A 16689-nucleotide genomic window follows, 5' to 3' on the forward strand; every position below is an offset into this window, starting at 1 on the left:
ATTGCACATAACCACACCAAGGGGTGTAATGAAGTATTGTCACCTCATAAACACTGGAAAGATTACTGGACAAAAATCACAGCACTCCATCTTTAACGATTCTGGAGAAAGATAGAGATTGTGTGCTAATGCTAACATGAGCTTTATCTTCTTCTACATTTTGTGAGACGGGAAAATGGAAGTGCATAAGTAGAAATCTGACCGCATCCGGCCGGCACAAGCTAACTACTGCTAGTGGCTACATAGCGGCAGTGAAAGAATTTGAGTGAAAGAAAGAACGCTTTGACTTTGTTGGACGGCTTTCTTCCACCCGTCACCTATCCTCAGTAAGCTTTGATATTACAGTAACATTGGTTTGGCAGTCCGAGTCTTGTTTACCCTGAAATCTTCATGCCGCCCGTCAGTCACCAGCAATCACCCCTCCCTCAGGGAGTCGTATTGAGGCAGAGAGATATAATGTGGGAAAGCAATAAAAAGGGAGATCAAATGAAACGGAGAACGATGCAGTGGACCAGAGAATAGTCATGTGTGGCTGTGTGGGAGGCATTATGTTGTGTCTGTGTGTCTAGCAGCAGAAAGAAGTGTTCCATGTCTGAGTGAATCAAAGAACTCACTGCTTGGCTAAAAAAAAAACCTTGCCACAACCTGAACACACATGCACGTGCGTGTGTGTGTCTCATCATGACTGAAAACAGCAGAGGGGGTCTGGGGGGGGGGGGGGGGTCCAGCCTTTGTCTAGTTGATGGAGCAACAAACAATGAAAGAATACATCCTTGGTATTCACAGCACTAGAGAGAGAGATATGTTAGAGAAAACTATATCAAAGTTAAAATGTAGGCTATTTTCATAGAAATTATATGCATGTATATTTAGCCTGAAGCCTGCATTTCATTTAAACATAATATTTAATGGGGGAGCAGCAACAGGGGAGAAAGTTGAAATGCCCGCCAAACAAAGCTGAACAGGCGTTGGACAAACCAGTAGAGTAGAAGCTCAAAATGATGGTTTGTTAACATTCAAAGTGACTCGAATAGACAACCATACCAGACAACAGCCACAGTCAACATTTGCCTGCAGCTGATGGCAGAAGGTAATTTCTTGCCCTGCCATGCGAGTGAGTCAACACATAGTTAACCTGACACATACCCATGGAATGGGAAGAAATCGGAGGCAGCGGAGTGAAGGAGGGTGTATATTACTCACCCTGGACTGGTGCCCAGTGTGGATTTATATGACACTAACTGAAGCCACCACTCCGCTCCCCACAACCCCCCAGCTCTCTGCCCCCTCAGACTGGTTTAAAAATAGTCCCAATTTAAGGGAATGGAGCTTAGAGTTCTGAGAATCCGAAGAAAATAATCATCCTAAGAGTCGAGTACCCTGATACCATGTCCAAGACATACACTTGATAGTCCCTTCACAATAGTGACCACTAAGAACAGCACAAATAATATCATGGTGCAATGGCAAAGGAGCATGTAATTCATGCACATTTACATACAAGAGACAAATGTAGATATTCCAATTTTTCCACCAGTAAATAAAAAATCACACCCCTGTGAACTGAGTGGTGCAAGGTCTTATATAGACTGATCAGCTGTGGTCTGACGTAATGCTTGACGTAATGAAATCACACCCGTGTGAACTGAGTGACCATAGCAACCATGCTCATTTTTTTGGTACGAACAAACACATGGACACGTAAACTAACAAAGCCAGTTGTTGGAGTGGTTTGCACCACTCAAAAATAAATACACTAGTATATATTATAGACTATTTGTAAAAGTAAAGTATATAACATTGAATGTACAGTGTGGGGGATACTTGAATAGGAATGTGATTGTTGGCCTTTCTTCTTTTTTTCTTCCCAGAAACAAGGTCAACAACAATGACTGCTATTTTTGGAAAGTTGGGAAATTGGATAGGCCTACAGGTTTTGTACGCTAATAAAATCCTCATTGACAGTATGGTTTAACAGGCGTGTGCCAATTTCCAAAAAACTGTCAGGTTTAATCAGAACACTTGAATAAATGAAAGTTATGTGAATACCTGCCGCCTTTTAAGTGTGTTAAGAACTTGAATTGGTACACTCACATCTCCACAAGCAAATGCTTTGGCATTTGCATCCCTATTAGCCCGTAGGGGCCCGTAAGGACTAATCCTCCTTAATTGGAAGTCTGATAAGGCACCTTCTTTTCAACAATGGCTAAGAGAAGTTCTATCATTCCTACCTCTGGAAAAACTCAGGTATAGAGTGGACAGAGCCCAAAAAAACCTGTCCTGGCTTGGAGTGCCTTTGTGGAGTTTGTTTCAGTGAACTGTAATCCGGACTGTGTCCCTGTCTTGACTCTCTTTTTGACCTGCTTTGTCCCACCACTTTGTTTTGTTTTTTGCTTTCGTTTTGTTTTTTAGCTTAGGGGGTGAAGAAATGTAAAAATAAAGTTTACAAAAAACTTGAATTGGATATGATGAGGCATTGCCGTATGAAAGCAGGAGCTTTGGGCAGAAGAGGAAAACAAATAAAACTTATCTTGGGTCTAATTTCCTGCTTCATTTCATATTTCGGGACCATAAAAATTCTCATTTTGAAAAAATGCAATAAGCAACAATGAGACATAATAACTCTGAATAAGTTCTACAGTAACTAAGAACTACTTCTATTCCCCCTCCTTCACCCAGTTGGTCTATATTGCCATACAGCATCAAATGTGACGTTATTGCTGTGCTACAGATTTTCAAAAATAAGAACTTAAAAAAAGAAAGTCAGTAAAATAATCTGCCTCAAATTCTTACCTCGCTTTCTTTTGCAAAACCCTCTGCTGCTCTGCAGATCAGTCACGCACACTCACAAATTATGGCTCGTTTTCCAAGAACAACAGTTTGAATGCTCCCACATATAAATTCCTGGAATATGTTCTGCTTTTCTTGCGGATTTTGCTCTCAATCCGCCAACAAGACCAATTCTAATTTGGCCAAAAACATTTGCAATTCATTTTGAGGCTTGGGTGGTGTTGATTCACTTTCTTTCAGGCCTATCAGAGGATAACCTCACCTGTATCTTATTGTGCTAAGGATAACCTAGATTACAGGCGGAGATGAAGTGAAGTTCAATCAGTGCATTGAATCAACAGCAACAAGCTAAACTAACACCACCTCCAGCCGATTTGCATTGGGTTGTGATGAGACACGAGACAGCAGTGTGCATTCTGGTGGGACTGTACATTATTAAACTGCATGGGTCCGGACTCTGGAGCGTAAACAACATCTGTCTCAGCCGCAGGCGAGAATTTTCAGAGTAAAATTTGCCCATCTGCTTGGCACTCTAGTGCCTTTATTCTGAAAAGTTCCCAGACAAAAGTCGTGTTAATAGTCTACTTACTGCTGTACCTGTACCTAAACCCCAAAGGTGTTGTCGGACAATCGGGCCACCAAGTGTGAGTGTGTGTGAGAGAGTGATAGGTGGAACTCATTTCACAAAAGGAACATCATAATTTATAAGATGACTTTTATTTGACATTGTACATCACTCCTGTAGTGAGTTTTTGCACCATAATGATCTGGGTCGAACGTGACACTAGTAACAAAAACAGAAGGGTACTGTATACTCGTCTACCGGCAGTGGGGTTTTGTGGGTTTTCCATCATTATAAAAAAGATCTTTTGCTCTAATTTTGGTGGAAAGGGGCCCCATTTCCGAAGGGGTATAACATTAATCATTATGGTGAGAATTGTTATTTCCTCTCACACAGGTAGAACAGCACCATCAGCTATAGTCCGTGCAAATCGGTTTAGAGCAACTTGTAGCCTACTTGTGAGACGTCACCCAACGTCTCATGACCTGATCTCCCGATGTAGACCCAGTTAGTCAGGACAAGACAGCTTTGTCTGTTCAGCAACTGAAAACTTCCATCAAGCCTCATTACAGCAGTTATGGAGTTTCTTTTCACCTCTGACAGTTGTTATAAGTTTAGCACTGACTGTTCACTACAACACCTTCACACAAACACAATGTCCGGGACATTCTAATCTGACGACAACAACTGTTCATCAGAGTTTGGTGAAGTCAAGGGGGCGACTTGTTCCATTTTCTGCATGAGCGACTAATCACTGAGGCAGGGGGCCTGCTATCATTATGAAGTGATTAAGAGATAATTTGGGGCACAAACCACTGCACCTTAACTGCCCCCACTAGGAGTTAAAAAATCAATAATCAGTTGCATGTCCACCAGCAATTTACAACGCTTGTTTCATTACCTGAGGCATTTGCTCCTATTAAATGAAGGAGCAAGTGGAATATACAGTATTTGGAGGGGAAATTGTATTTATGTGCTCACTCACCATAGTGAGGAGTAGCGTTTGATGATATCTGCATTATCTATATCCTTCGGGAGTTAATGTTATGCTACAGCGCTCCATGCTTTTTAAAGAACATTTAGAACTCTTGGGGTATAGTAGGTGTCTAGGTGATGAACCTGGATAGGTTTTGAAATTACTCCTACAAGATGATCATGGAGTCCATGGATATGCACACATTAAGTAGCTACTGAAGATACTTCTTCACATGAAATATGCATGAATCATTGCAAGTCTTCAAGTCAGCATAATTTAATTTACCCCCCCCCCCTTTTTTTTGTCACACACACAAGCTCCTTGTTCCACAAATCAAAGTGTGTTTCTCCCCAATACTCTGCAGTGAGTGACTATAGGTAATGTTTCCTTCGATGAAAGGGCACCCGATTCAGTGGCAGAGATGTTTTTCAAGAGAGACAAACAGCTACAGAATCTACAAGCATTACTCTGACTGAAGCATACCCAATTTACAAAGAAAGCCATAAACCAACATGACTCATATGTGCATGACTCACATATGAAATAAAGAATACTTAAGATACAAACATTGCAGGATAAAGCTAAACATGTTATACAGTACACACAAAAGATTCCTTCATGGGACATGAGACCTTCCCTGACCCAAAGGCTGAGGTAATATGCTGACATGGCAATTTACAGGTTATATTTTCCCTCTAATTGCTGGAATACTTCCACTGTGCTTCACGAAGCGTAACCAGACAATCCTGCAGTGTTCTTGCTGTTCTGTATGTGGCTGTAGCGGGTTGGCAACAGGAGCCTAAGTCGATGTTTGACAAGGGGTTAACGTTTCTGAAAAACAGCCCGACAAAACCACAGGAAGACAGCCAGTCTGGAAGGACGGACCATGGCCTGTCACTTGTCCAGAGAGAAATCCACAACCGCTCTACATCTTTTTCCCTCTCTTTCCCCATCCCTCTAGCCTTTCACTGAACTTGAGGCTTTTTCATCCCAAGTTTTACACACTCATCAGCTTGACTACAATTTCCCATACCGCGATAACCACACAAGGGGCGCAGGAGGGAAGCTACCGCACGCCTGTTTTTGGAATCAGAAGTAATTATGAGAGAGTGCCAAGGTCTCAAATCTAATAGCCGATGATTGGAAATGTGGAAGACAGTATTGTCAGTATTGAAAACAGCCACTATATCAACCTTGATTTATAGCAGACTGAAATTGCAAATAGAAAAGAAACAGTAGTGAGCATGTTATTATTTAACAAGAAAGTCTTTGAATGTCAACTGTATCATATAGACAAATAAGCAGAAAACTGTCATTTGAACAAAGCTAGGCGCAAAGCTGAAAAACTTTACCAAAGTGTTGGTAAACGGCAGCCTATTCCCCAGCCTGGTGGAGGCAGCAGAATGATAAAAGACCCTGTCCGGCTGCACTGCAGAAGGCACTAGGCAGAGCTGCCCACTTTCCTTAACGTGTCCATTTGTAATGCTTTATGCAACATGTTAATGTGATTTCGTGCCAGCCACCTTCCAAGGAGGCTAGACTTGAAGGCCAAGGCCCAGTAGCCTCAGTAGATAGCCTGAACAGGCCTGTCCGGTGTCATCCCCGGGTTATGGATGGCAGGAAGCCTCTGGGTCTGACAGGTAATAATTCACTCCCCAGGGGTCCTGCACTCTTCACTGGACACAAGACCGAAGGCATAGAAAAAGAGGGAGTGGTTAGCCTTGGAGCCCTCATCCCCCATCCTTACCACCGTCTCCTTCTGCTGCCATTTTCGTCAGGTACTGCAGGGCTCCCATAGGCAATTCATCTGAACTAAGTTTAATATCAGAAGTATTCTTCTAAAATTCTGCTGCTTTTGTCAATAAAAACTGTTCTTCACTTGAGATTATGCATGCAAATGTAGGCACAAACACACCATTTGCGTACTAGGCTAAGCAGTTTATTTTCTGGAAGAGGGGGTACTTTACTGTACTTGACAGGAACGGAACAAATCCTGCCAAACACCCCAATAGGACCACAGCCCCCAGTCCTTGAGTAGGAATTTATTTCAACCATCATTACCCTGGGGAACACTATGGAGCCATAATCATTTGTTCATGTGGGGTCCCTGCACCAGGTCTCCCCTCATTGTAAACCAGCGCTAGTGCTGGAAATCAGAAATACATTTACAGATGGGTTAAATGCACCATTAACCATGCTAACTGAGCAACAAATCTTGCAGAGCTTAAAGGGGAGTCACTCGAACAGCAAGCAATGTCCATGTCCAGAGATGGTGGGCAAATGAGTTCTGCTGGTACTTTGCTCATGTCAACAGGATGCAGATCTCTAAATAGGGGCGGCAGTGGCTCAGGGGTAGAGCGGCCGGGTTGGGAACCAGAAGGTTCCCAGTTCGATCCAGGTCTCCCCAGAGTGTGTCGAAGTGTCCTTGTGCAAGACGCTGAACCCCTAATTGCGCCCGATGAGCAGGTTGGTGCCTTGCATGGTTTCCTCTGCCATCTGTGTATGAATAAGTGTGTGAATGGTTGAATGTAATTCACAATCTATGTAAAGCGCCTTGGCTAAAGGCGCTAAGGTTAAATGCACCATTTACCATTTTTTTTAAATGGTCCATTAACTTAAGACTGTTGAGTCCAAGTTCATGTCAAAGTTCATGTCAAATGTTTCTAAGAGTTTAGTGTTTTAATGTGTTAATCGTTTAAAAGAAATGTGGGTGGCTTCGATGTTCAAGTGCATAAATAAACGGTAACATAGGTCATTTCTGTATAGCAAACAAGGTTAATTTTTTTTATCCATTTTATTTTCTGTTATCAGTGTTCAAAATCAAAATGGTCACATCACAGGTTTACAGATGCAAAGAAGTGGGCAAAAATCATTTTTGTGCAAGCTCCATCATTTTTGTTTTCATACAAGAGAAAAGAAAAAGTAGAGGGGTGGGGGTCAGACAGGCAGAGCAAGGATAAAGAAAATCCAAAAGTAAAGAAAAACATGGCAAGGATAGTCAAAAATCAAAGATACCATTACCTACACATCATAATCCATCTGGTACAGTGTGTACATGCGGGCCGGTTAGACATACAGTAAGCAGCACACATAGCAGCAGGTGTGTAATTGCAGGACAAATACACCATTTTACCAGTCAGTCAAATGATTAAAGAAGAGGACCCTGTGGTCTTACCAGACAATTAAAAGTATATTTGCCAATTTACACACTGGGCTGCCTGAGAATATATATTTAAAAAAAAATACAAATATAATACAAAGTCTAAAATAGATCTCAATCTCTCAGCATCCATCAAGCAGCTATGTTTTAAGAGTCGTTTTCTTAATCAGAAGAGTGTCAAATCACAGTACAAAACCACAAGCTATCCTATAACATCAACAAGAACCGAGTCCTCCATGTCATCCATTGTGAACAGATGAACTAAGACGTAGACATTTTTAAACAAAAATGTCAGGGCCATTCTTAAACAATTTAAATTCCCTCAAAACTTTTAACTCTGCAATCCAGCCGTGTTCCAGCAAAAAAGTGCTACAACTGTGGTGCATAAATTACACGTTATGCAAATTAATGGGGTATAGATCACCCAATAAAATGTCTACATAAAATCACTATGACCATGTTGGTTAGTGATGTATAATGCCTCTATCGACTATAGTCTATAGAGATACTGAACACCCACGGAGGGAGTCCCATACATTCTCTATAGCTTATCTGGAAATTATATGTTTCAAGACAAGTGCAGACTGTGTACAATTTAAGTACCCATAGAGCGCTTTTCTCTTCATAAAGCTCCAGGGTGCTCTGCAACCAAACCACGGAGAATCTAATCTGTGTTATCGGTACTAATATGATATGCAACAAAGATCAACATGAATGCATACTATTTTGTTACAGGCAGAACGTCTAGCCTATAGTGTTTCAGCCAATAACAATTAAAGATCCGTTAATAGGATATTTTGTTTGTTTTAAGTATGACAGCAAATCGGCTGCTGCTAATACGTAGTCATATTTATTCCTATAATTCCTAACAGAACATTTGCCATGATTTTATTGAACAGAATCAATCTGAATTAAAATTCTATTTACGTCTCGGGCAAGCAGTTAGAAATGTTGTCATTTCTGACAAGTTGGAAAACATCCTTGAAGAACAAGAAGAAAATGTATTCTGATTCCTGGCCTTCTTCGATTAATAATTGCCATTGTTCTAACTGGTCGACAATAGTGACAAAGCCAACGCAAGGAGTCTGCGTCAACATGATAAAGAAAGGCAATGATGGTAAAGTAAGTAAAGGTAATTTTTATTTTAGCTATCATTATTTAACCTTACAATAGCAGTTACTGCCTAATGCTTATTATCATGTAATGATGATAATAAGTCCCTCTGACAAACTGCAGTGGAGACCATAAATGTCCTGCATCGAGGTTAAAGATGGAGTTCGTGCGGCATTCAGACAACCAACTTCTCTTAATGTTGCTTTTGCAGAGGAAAAAGGTGTCCCTTTCCCAGCGACCAGACCACAGCGGCTGAGGGGGAAACTTGGATCAGATCAGAGTCAGACTGAATCGGCTAATGAGCGGAGTGAGACTACAGCTCTCCTGCAGCTGCAGCAGCAGCAGCCGCACGCACATACCGACGAGGCAAAGTACCAAACTACCGTACTTGTTTTGTTCTTACCTTATCGTTTCATTTTCCTCGTGCGGCTGGTGGCAAATGTTCGATTTGTTCTCGCAGCAGGTCCAGATACTGTCGTGGAAGCGTAACAACGGTCGAACGAAAGTTGCGCTGAAGAAGGGATTTGTTTTTCTCCAAAAGCGTTAGTATTCCCAGAGTGCAGAGGCAGTGAAAAGAGCGCCTCTTACTACGAGACTCGCTGCAATCACAACACTTCAGCACCAACTAGCAGCTGCGCTCAGGCCACGCCCCCGTGGTGCATTTTGACAGGAGTCTTGTCCAATACCGCGTAGAGGTGCAACTCCCCCTCTCTTCTGATTGGACGTGGCTTTCAAGTACTGCGCCTCTCTCCGCCCACCGAGTCTCACTTTTCTCCAGATGATGAATGCCTGAACACCCAACACCGAGGGAGTCTGAACCAACCCAGCCATAATAACAGCTAAAACCTACCAATCAGAAAGTAGAAATGGGTATTTAAACAGATACATCATTGCACATGTTGGGAGGAGCTACATTTTTCCATGTGAATGTGAAACTTGTTTTGGAAAATGCAAAATAATTAAATAAAATGCATTTACAGTACATGACATGTACAAGTACATTTGTGCTTACATCTATCTTTTATATTGCAAATAATAGCAGATGTTATGCTATACTTGTGCTGTCACACAAGCACAACATTTGTATACTTAAAATTAGTCTTTTAATTTAACTTTAAAGGGATAGTTCAGATTTTTTGAACTTAAGTTGTATGAAATACTTGCCATTAATATAGTGGTTGCAACTGTATTAATTGATTGCCCGAGTCCTGTGGTGGGAGTTCTGCTCTGGTTTTGGTCAATATTAAGTAGTTCCGGTCATTTTGTGGGGGGCACTGGGGCCACACAGTAAAAGTAAATGAATCCACAAAACGAAAGTAATTTGTATTGTTGACCTATTTCTAAAATATTAGCGCGACTTTCGTTCAACTTTGACCCCTCTATCACATGGTGATAGAGTGGCAGCGGTGGACGAACGGATAGCGGAAGGTTCCTAGTTCGAATCAGCCGTCCGACACGTTAAAATTACCACCGCTGAAGTGCCCTTGAACAAGGCATTGAACCACTACGATGAAATGTGTTCTATGAGCAGGGCCTGGCTGGAAACAAGTTCTTGAGCTTAGCCCAGATACCCTGGGTAAATATAGATTTCATTTCATTTCATTTCATTTCATGGGACTATTTTTTGGGCGTAGTGATATGGACACAAAAAACATAGTTCTGTGTGATAGAGGGGTAAAAAAAGAACGGAAGTTGCACTAATATTTTAGAAATAGGTCGACAATACAAATTACGTTAGTTTTGTGGATTCATTTACTTTTACTGCGTGGCCCCCAGTGCCCCCCACAAAATGACCGGAACTACCTGATATTTAACCAAAACCAGAGCAGAACTCCCACCACAGGACTCGGGCAATCAATTAATACAGTTGCAACCACTATATTAATGGCAAGTATTTCATACAACTTAAGTTAAAAAAATCTGAACTATCCCTTTAAGGAGGTAAGGCCTATTTTGCTTTCTCTTTAAAAGTGTCTGATTGCAGTTGCAATGCATTAAACAGTAATGCATCAAAAAGATAGTAGAGTATCCTCATACTTCATGTCCTTCATGGAGAAACATCTATAGGCCTATGCATTCTATGTATTAAAAAATGTGAATTTTGTTTTATGTGTATTTTGAGATCCACATGGGAAAAGTATGGCAGTCCAATGAGGATCTCAAACTAGGTTCAAGATTCATAACTTGTTATGTTATAGGCTGTTTGTATTATTTTTGTAAAAATATAAAAATATACTCCTATGGAAAGGATATAACTGTAGTAGCCTTTTCATAAATTATATTTATACTTCTTCGTGAAAGTTTATACTTCAAAGTTTCAACACCAAAGTATAGTAGTTGTTGTTGTTGCTGTTGTTGCTGAGCGAACTGGACATTTTGGACCGAATGTTTCCTTATCCTCGTGTTGCGCTTCTGTTTTCGCAGAAGTTTTTATTTTAGTTGTTTCTCATAAGCGCACGTCCGTTATCCTTCAAGTTCCACAGCCGTCTGCCGTCCAGCCTCTCCCACCCCTCACTGGGGAAAATTCCGGGAGGAAGAACGGGGATGGGTTGAGTTGTCTTGTTACCCTCAGACTTCATGAGACCAGCCTATGATGATGTCTGTCCTCAATGAGTAATGCATGAAAAAAAGTGTTACTAAAATTAGGTACTTCTATGGCCTGCTTGTGTGCACAAGAATTTGGCACTGGTCCAGCGGTTTGTGAGATTAGCTGTGGACACACAGACAGACCGACAGACAGACAGACAGACAGACAGACAGACAGTTAGACAGATCATATTCTGCAGCTCCGCTCTGCAGGAGCCACACAGTAAAAAAATTAAAGTCTAAAGATTTTCAGTGGATTTCGGATTGATTTTCAGACCACTGGTTGAGAGATATAAGCTGAACTTTTACTGTATGTGGTTCTTTGCTCATATCATGCTTTATCATGACATTCCACTTTAGCCAAGCAACTGCTTCGAGCCACATCAAAATGGCTGTGCATTTCTGGTCAGCTTTGAGTATATTATGCTAATAGATTCAAAGTCATTTCAGTTGGCAGTAAGATTGTTGTTGTGTGAGCTTGTCCATTGTGGTAAGGATCTTCTGCAGGGAGGGAGAGAAAAAACAAGCACTTGAGTAAATGATTTGGACCAGCATACAGTATATACTGTACTGTCAACCTCTGCCAGTAAAAGGGTTTCCTGATTTTGGCAGGGGGATGATATAGAAGGACCTTTTCTCTCTTTTTGCTTCGCTCTTGTTTTTCCTGCTCTGGTTTAACAAGGAACCGGTTGCATATTTACACACTCTGCATGCACCTTTAGAGCCTGGGGCTCCTGTAGCCTACTACTGCTGCAAACTAGAACATTTGAATAAGTGGAGGATAGTTTAATTGTGTGAGTACACAAACTGTATAGCTGCAGTATGATATCAACATAGGCTATATACAGACAGTATGCAGTGCAGTGTTGTATTCTAAAGTCTTGAATAATGTACATTGAATTAAGGCAGTTTATTGTTATTTGTTTAATGAATTTTACGTACGGTATTTTGTCTCTTCAACTTAGTCGTTATACCAATTCCTCCCCACAAAAGTGTGTTATCACTGCAGTTTATCCTAATGACTCACCTGCCACTGCCAGTGAGGAGCACCCACCGGGAAGACGTAGAGAGCCTTCCTCCCACCCAGCACTCCCTGCTCATAGGTGCCGCCCCATCCCGATACGTGCAGTGACAAATATCACCCATGAAAATGGAACAATTGTGTTCATGTAGACGCTTGACAAAGCCGGATGCACCACGTTGGTAGTCTTGTTCATATGCTAGGTGGAGGAGATATCTCTAAAATAATTGAATATATAATGAGGAGCCCCTTCCACACACACACACACAAAAATAAATCGTCCACTGCCATTTTGGCCAATGTGACGATGCCAATCTGATTTTCCATGTATAGCGATCTAAACACTATATTGTGATTTGTGTAGCTTCATTCACAAATGTACAGTAACCAACAATTTTGTCATTTGACAATACTTAAGCACACTGTAAAAAACAAAACAAAAAACACCCTAATTCACTTTATTCAAATCGCAAGCTCATCAACACATCATTACTGACAGGAAAAAACCTTGTACCTCTATATTTCATCTTTTATTTCATCTTTCCCAGGTGTTTCCTCACAAACACTATGCCTAACCCTAACCTTAACCCTAACCTCACAGAAATTATGCCTAAACCTAACCTTAAAACCCTGTCCACCTGGGCAAAACTCCTGGGAAAGAGTCCCATTGGTAAACATCTTATTTTTTCCATTTCCAGAAAAGTAATGGTTTTGGACATTTGGTTTGGACAAGGTTTCTGCCCAACAGCAACGCAATATAAAATGTTATTGTGACAATGACAAGCATCCTAAAAACTGCAACCCACTTAGAGTTAGAATTGCACTGCAAGTCAACACATACCTAAGTAAGGAGAAAACATGTGAGCACAATGGCGGAATTCATATAATATAGACTGTTTTAGAATCCAGGGAAATGACTAGGCATCTCTTGTCACCTGAGAGATATAGAACTTGAATAACAGCAGGGGGAGTTGCTGGCCGGCTCCATATATGCAGATCTAGGTGATGATCCAGTCTTCTTCATGACACGTGCCATATATGGAGATCTAAGGGTTTGATGAGGTTATATGGAATCAATTCTGTACTGGCCATATATGGAGCATGTCTTGAGTATACTGGGTTTGATGAGGTCAGATCAATTATGGAATGAATTCTGTATTGGCCATTTATGGAGCGTGTCACGGGGCGTGAGTGTGACGGACGCGAGATGCAGGTTTTCATAGTAAACTGCGACCTACTGTCGCAATAAACAGTAACAATTTACCCTAGGTATTTAGAATTCTAAGAGAATCTGAGCACAACTCCTTTTCCTAGTTTCCTAGTACCAGATCCACGGTCTAGAAATGTTCCTTTAAAATCAAAGAGAATACCAGCAGGCGCTGTGCTTTAACTTGTATTATTGTTCTGTACACTGCCTGTGCCAATGGAGTTTGCCTGAAGGACATTTGCGTGAGTGCTGGTATTATGTATTTACAAATAAGTGAAGGCAGTGTCTGTTACACTGACCCAGGAGAGGGCAAAATACAGTAGATGCAATTCAATATTGGATTTCTGAATGTGAGTGTGGATAACGTTTTTGTGTGAATGCTCATACCTTGTGAAACAGCATGATACATCAAATAATTAAGATACTTGCATTTTGAAAATGACCACAACTCTGGACAGTCTATTACTCACACCACAGGTTCAATAGTAATTGCCTGTGTAAGCCTATACCTGAGCCTAATGTATTTTTTAAATCAATGTGTCTGGCCTGATTTTAGCCAATAACCTCTAACATCTTTTGTCAGTCACTTCTACAAACTGACTATAACACAGAAGTCATAAAAGTATATTAGCCAGTTCAGTATACCCTGATATACAGCTCAGTGTGTGTGGGTGTGTGTGATTGTTTATGAGATTTTAATACACAGCAGGTCTTTCGACTAAGATAAATTAAGCTATACATTTGGTGGTTTATCACACTAATTAATTGGAGTCCACTCTAGGACAAAAAGTTAAGGAAGAAAAACAAATGTTGCCCTCTTAAGCTTGATTTATTCTCCTTCAGACAACAGTGTCGCACTGTGAGAATAACTGACAACGTCAAGTTCACAAAATGTCTTGGATGCGACACGTTGTGAACTTGTTGATTTGCTATTTATTTTCGGCACGCAAATACCATCAGCGACAGAGCATCAATTAGGCCTTATGTTCTTCTTCTGGGCCTTGAACTGATAACCCTCCCCATCCTGTTCAACATGTACTGCAGTACACAGCAATATTATATTGTGTCACAATGTTTTGCATGTATCATATTATGCTCAGCCATCCAAGGGTTTGTTTGTCTGTAAACAAACCAGACTGCCACAAAACAGTCATATCAAGGGACCTCAAAACCTACTCTAGTGAGGTCTTTAACCAAGTATTGGAGAGTCTGGATTGGTCCGATGAGCTTAAAAGCACACATGTCGAAGAAGCTTGGCTTGGCTTCAAAACCAAATTTACATCAGTACTGAACAACATGGCTCCTTTGAGAACCACCAGGGGCAAAACCCGCTCGGAACCATGGATGAATTCGGACATACTGGCTGCAATGAAAGCCAGAGACAAAAAATGCTCTGAAGTTCTAAAATGCAAGTCAAAGCTAGCCAAGCGCTTCGACAGTGTTCGCCAAGCTCGTTTGAACAACCTAAATACACAACGAATCAAACTACGAAACAGTGTAACTGCCATGACCAAATCAGCTAAAAGTAACTTCATTAATGATAAAGCTGAGGAAAACAAAAACAATCCTCATGAGCTCTGGAAGCTACTAAACAATCAACTAAGCTATGGTCAGAAACTAAAAACCAGATTTTCGAACATAAACATCAAATCTGACAACACTCTCATCACTGACAACCTTGATGTGGCCAACTACTTGAATATCTTCTTTACAAACATATCAACAACTCTGGTTAACAAACTGCCCTCCCACTCTGGGCTCTTTGGTGTAGAGCACATTACAACCTTCTACAAAAACCTAGGTGTTTGTAAAGACGATTTTAAACTAGTTATGGTAACAACTGATGAGGTAATTAAGAAACTGAGTGCCCTCCAACCCCACAAGGCCACAGGACATGACAACATTCCCTCCAAATTTCTCAGAGACTCAGCCATCTCTATAGCTCCAATCATCACCCACATAGTAAACCTCTCCATCAAACAGGGACAGGTCCCCCAAGATTTCAAACTGGCCAAAGTAACCCCCTTGCACAAGAAAGGGAGTAAATTAGACCCCGGCAACTACCGCCCTATTTCTATTCTTAGTTCCATCTCGAAAGTGATGGAAAAAATAGTCTATGAACAGGTTGAAAAGTATCTTGCCACTAATAAATTATTGTACGAGTTCCAATCTGGCTTCAGAACATCCCACTCCACTGACACATGCCTCCTCTATTTGAGCGACCACATCAAACAAGAGGTGGACGCTGGCAAATACTGCGGCATGGTCATGCTGGACCTCCAAAAGGCTTTTGACACCGTGAACCACTCCATACTGGTTAACAAGCTAAAAGCAATTGGTTTCGATAGCACATCAGTGAGCTGGATGCAATCCTACCTGGAGGGGAGAGAACAGATGGTGGAAGTGAACGGAACACTGTCCCCCCCCCTCCCAGTGAGCTGTGGCGTTCCACAAGGAAGCATACTAGGGCCTCTACTGTTCCTAATATATGTAAACGACATGACTTCAGCCTGTGACTGCAACTTGTTCCTGTTCGCAGATGACTCAGCACTGCTGGTCTCGGACAGGGACAAACTGCAGGTTGAAAATGCCCTCAGCTCTGAACTCGGTAGAATCTGCACCTGGCTCGCTGATAACAAACTATCTTTACACCTGGGAAAAACTGAATCCATTCTCTTTGGCTCTATTAGTAATCTCAGCAAGGCAAATGGCTTCTTGGTTAGAGTGGGTGACAATGTTATCACACGTAAAGATGAAATTACCTACCTAGGTTCCATCCTGGAGGCTAATCTTTCCGGTGATAAAATGGCCACCAACGTAATCAAAAAAGTCAACCATAGAACAAGATTCCTCTACAGGATCTCCTCACTGGTCAACAAAAACACCTTGAAGACCTTAACAGGAGCCCTTGTACAGGGTTTCTTTGACTATGCATGCACCTCCTGGTACCACAGCACCTCAAAGGCCCTTAAAACCAGGCTCCAGACTTCCCAAAACAAACTGGTCAGGCTCCTACTTGATCTAGCCCCCCGAACCCACCTCACCCCTGCCCACTTCGACAGGCTGGAATGGCTTAGGGTCGACGACAGAGTACAGCATCTTGCAATGGGTCTGGTCCACAAGATTCGATACACCACCAAGATACCCATGTACCTGTCTAGATACTTCCTTAATGTTAACGAAGTCCACACCCACAACACCAGAGGGAGTGCAACGAACCATGTACAACCCAGATTCGGCACAAACAAGGGACTAAATTCTTTTCGCTCCTATG

General features: G+C 41.5%; 1 protein-coding gene across 3 annotated transcripts in view; it reads right to left on the minus strand.

The window, feature by feature from the left end:
• sema6cb (semaphorin 6Cb) overlaps nucleotides 1-9238 on the minus strand; it is a 135058-nt gene extending 125820 nt beyond the window's left edge. For all 3 annotated transcript variants that reach the window (XM_079504244.1, XM_079504242.1, XM_079504243.1), the window contains exon 1: nucleotides 9005-9238. The gene's annotated coding sequence lies outside the window, so the exon portion shown is untranslated. The remainder of the gene's footprint in view (nucleotides 1-9004) is intronic.
• Nucleotides 9239-16689: the final 7451 nt, after the last annotated feature.

The sequence above is a fragment of the Electrona antarctica genome (assembly GCF_951216825.1).
Source record: "Electrona antarctica genome assembly, chromosome: 6".
NCBI classification, from domain to species: Eukaryota; Metazoa; Chordata; class Actinopteri; order Myctophiformes; family Myctophidae; genus Electrona; species Electrona antarctica.